Genomic DNA, 4575 nt, shown 5'->3' with positions numbered 1-4575 from the left:
GGGGCGTGGCTTCGAGGCCGGCCGCGGGTGCTGACGCCCCAGGACGCCCACCGTGCCCGCTGTGCACTCGTACCTTCTCGGGGACCTGGGCCTGGCCGCGCAGGGAGCGGCTGCAGTGCACCGGGTGGAGCCGGGGTTGGCCCCGATGGAGCACGAACTGTGCCCGGTTCCGAACAGCCGGCTTGGACCTGAGCTTTAGAAGGGGAGACAAGAGGATGGCGGCCCCGAGACGCGGGGACGTGCGCTCAGACAGCCTCTCTGCTTTAAGCGAGCGCGTGGGGACACGGAGAACAGGCACCGCGGCCCGCACGGCGCAACCGCGCTTTGCGAGCGACCGCGGACATGGCCCCGTGTTTCCCTCTGTAGGGGCTTTCTTTCCTTTACAAACGTCAGAAACCTTCAAACCAGGATGACGGGGCGCTGGGGAGCGGCGGGGGGTCGGAGGAGGCCTCCTGAGAGGTGCCGCGGGAGCAGCGCAGAGGGATGAGACACCGCATCCCGACCAAGAGCACAGCGAGCACCGCAGGTCGGCCGCCGGGAGGGGCTCAGGGACAGGGGCGGGAGCGTGTTCTCACTCGAGGGTTCGCTCGGGGGGCATCTCTGCGCCGGGCGGAGGGCCCCAGCTGTGAACATGGTCCTCCTGGACCATGCTTGGGGACCTTTCTGCGTGTGGGCAAGCAAGGGCGGAGTGTCCAGCCTGACGTCAGAGGGACTGTCAGGGTCACGGGGAAGCAGCTGGACCTCTACGGGCTGGGGGCTCCCGCAGACCGCGCCCCACCCAGGCACAGGTGGGTCCTCTCCCCACACCCTGGTTCAAGGGCGGAGACAGCGCGACCCAGTGCCGCGTGAGCGCATGCGTGGATGTGATTACTCGCTGCCCTCCCTCAGCTAAGATTTCCCACCTAATCATTCTTTTTGTTAAAGTTATTCATTTATCTCAGAAGGGAAGCAGAGAGAGCTCCCTGACGTGGTTTTGTAAAACGGTCCACCTCCAGCCAGCAGGGATCCGGGTGCACTCCGGCCACGCCCAGACCAGGGGTCTGAACCCTGGCCATCCCAAACACCTTCGACCCTGCACAGTGGTGCCCAGTCTTCTTTTTTTATTTTTTTAAAGGCTTTTTTAAAAGGAGTTATTCATTTAATTTTATTGATGATGACGATGACTTAATTTGCTATAGGGCACATGTGCTCACCAGAGAGAGAGAAAGTGAGAAAGCAAGCCACCCGATCCATGATTCGAACTGCAGTCAGCCATGCAGGAATCCAGGGCCTTAACCACCACAGCACCCACTGGCCCCCCAATCATCATTTTTTAGTTGCATCACCATGATTTTCTTCATTTAAAAAAAAGTTTATTTTATATTTTTTGCTATAGAGTATGTGTACTCACCAGAGAGACAGAGAGAGAGAGAAAGAAAGAGGGAAAATGAGATCTCTCTCTCTCACACACACACACACACATACACCCGTGGGGAGGATGGTCACACCACAATCCCTTTTCCTCCACCTTCATCTTGAACTCTTAGGCACCGCGCACACACACACCAGTGGATCTCTAAGACACTGGATCTACGACTTGAACTGCACCGGTCATGTGCAATCTTTTCTATAAGAGAGGGAGAGAGAGACAAAGACAGAGTCTCCCCATGTCACGGTCCTTCTGCCCCGGCCTCCGGTTACCTGAGATCACGGGCACGTGCAGCCACACCCACTGTGCTCAGGTTGAGCTAAAACCGGACATGGGCCTCCCATGCAGCTTCCAGCCCCCCAAGTAGGGCTGGTACCAGTGCACCCCTATGGCTGTTCTGCATCGTTTCATTAGGAAGATTGCAAACTTACAGAAAAGTTGAAAGAATTGTGCACTGCCCATACAGCCCAGCACACGGATCCTACAAACACTTTGCTCTGTCTATCCGCGCCTCTGGGCACCCTTTGGTCTAATTCTTTGACGCCTTTCAAAGCAACCTGCTGACTTCACCCGGAGTGCAGCAGCCTGGGAGCTTCAGCGAGTTCAATACATCGAAAGGCGGCTTTTACAAGTGAAAAGCACAGGTCTCAGCTGCACCATTCACCAGCGTGGATAAGTGAGTGGATTGGGCTGTGTAACCCACACCCTAGCAAGGTACAGCCTGTTGCCGTCCCCAGCCCCATCTGCATCGACAGAAGTGTTCCAGTAGCCATTGGCCACCTGTGACTGGCTATGGAGTGCTTGAAATAAGTGGACTGGCAGGTGGTGTGGTCATTAGGATGCTGGACTTGCACATGGCCAACCACGGTTCAAGTCCTGGACCTGGTGGTTTGCTTTCTCACTCTTTCTCTCTGACTCTCTCTGGTCAATATTAATAACAATAGTAATAAAATTAAATAAATAGTTCTAAATTTTTTTTAAAAAAGAAAGAAGGCTGCTGCAAAGGAGGAGCTAATTTTTCAATCTATTTAGTTGTAAATCATTTAAATTTAAATATCCCCACAGCTGGTTGTCAGAGCGTCAGAGAGCACAGATACAGGGCACTTCCAGCTCCCCGGAAAGTTCCACCCTGCCCTCCAACCCAGTCCCTGTTCCCTCGGTCCGTTTTTTCACAGTGTTCCTTTAGCCATTGGCCACCTGTGACTGGCTATGGAGTGCTTGAAATAAGTGGACTGGCAGGTGGTGTGGTCATTAGGATGCTGGACTTGCACATGGCCAACCACGGTTCAAGTCCTGGACCTGGTGGTTTGCTTTCTCACTCTTTCTCTCTGACTCTCTCTGGTCAATATTAATAACAATAGTAATAAAATTAAATAAATAGTTCTAAATTTTTTTTAAAAAAGAAAGAAGGCTGCTGCAAAGGAGGAGCTAATTTTTCAATCTATTTAGTTGTAAATCATTTAAATTTAAATATCCCCACAGCTGGTTGTCAGAGCGTCAGAGAGCACAGATACAGGGCACTTCCAGCTCCCCGGAAAGTTCCACCCTGCCCTCCAACCCAGTCCCTGTTCCCTCGGTCCGTTTTTTCACCACAATTGTGTTTTTTCCGTTTTAAAGCTATAAATCAAATCACACGCTTTGCCTTTCTTGTTTGCGGAGAGGCAAATTTTTTGCCATAGCGGGTGTGCACTCTCAGGAGAGAGACATAGAATGAAAGTGAGAAGCACCCCCAGGGGAATGACCGCACTGTAATCCCTTCTCCTCCATTCTCCTCCTGGGATTCTGGGCACGCACGCACACACACACACACACACACACACACGCCTAACATGTTGTTCAAGCCTCCGAGTCCGGGAACTCGAACCACAGAGTCGGCCACGTGCGAGCCAGCGCCTTAACCACACTACCTGCTTCGCCTTTTTTGAGACTCGCTTTCTTGGCTCAGCCTAACGTTCCCGAGTGTTGTGAACATCAGAAGCCTGTTTCTTTTATTGCTGAGTTCGACTTCATTCCAAGAGTGCACCTCGGTTTTCAGTCCACTCTGCTGTCGATGGACGGAGGCCGCTTCAGGTCTGGGGCCATGATGAGCACTCATACAAGCGTTTGTGGGGGTGCCCTTTTTTTCTCTTGGGTAAATACGTAAGAGTGGGATTGCTGAGTCACAGATCAGGTGTATGGTCAGTTTTAAAAGAAACTTCCAGGCTTTTCCCAAAGGGAGTGTGTTTTATATCCCACAGAAAGGTATGACAGCTCTGTCCGCGCCCCACACTCGCCAAGTTGGATGCTGTCTGCCGTTTTTTTAGTTGTTAGAGGGCTTGTGTGTTTATCAAAGAGACAGAGAGGGGAAAAGGAGGGGGAGGAAAGAGCACCTCCCAGTCTCCTCTCCTCCCTTTCTCCATCCTGCCAGTGTTTGGAGCACGCACACACCCCAGGCCTCCATGTTTTCCAGCCCCCGGGCTAGGATTCGCACCATCGGCCGTGTGGGACCGGCTCCCTCAGTCATTAGCTACAGAGCCGGCCTGTCAGTCTTTTTCATCTTAGCCATTGTAACGGACACACAGTGGCATCCCACTAGGTTCTACTTTGCACATTTCATTTTCTTACCGTTCCTTTCTTTTTTATTTTTATTATTATTTTTTTTTGCTGTAGGGTGTGTGCGATTACCAGACAGACAGAGAGAGACATAGAGACAGAAAGCGAGAAGTCACCCCCCACGGGGGATGGTCACGCCGCAATCCCTTCTCCTCCACTCTCCTCTCGGGATCTTGGGCATGCACGCACACGCGCCCGGCATGAGTTTAAGCCACCGAGTCCGGGACTCGAACCACAGTCGACTACATGGGAGTCCAGCGACATAGCCATTATGCCAATTGCTGGTCCCCCACTTTCTTATCATTTATAAAGTCATTTTCTTTATTTTTTACTCGAGGATTATTATTTTGTTATTATTATTAAATGTGCCAGAGAGTGCGTGGGCTCGCTAGACAGAGACAGAGAGAGAGAGCAGCCCCAGCGCGGTGGGGTCACATCACAACCCTTCTCCACTTCTCCGTCCTTTCAGGACTCGAGGTATGCGTGAACACACCTGGTGTGTTTTCCAGGCCACCGGGTCCGGAACTCGAACTGTGCAGTTAGCTATGTGGGATCTGGCTCCCTTAACCACCAGG

This window comes from Tupaia chinensis, unplaced genomic scaffold (genome assembly GCF_000334495.1).
Source record: "Tupaia chinensis unplaced genomic scaffold, TupChi_1.0 Scaffold138725_1, whole genome shotgun sequence".
NCBI lineage: Eukaryota > Metazoa > Chordata > Mammalia > Scandentia > Tupaiidae > Tupaia > Tupaia belangeri.
Note: the sequence above shows the minus strand (reverse complement) of the source record.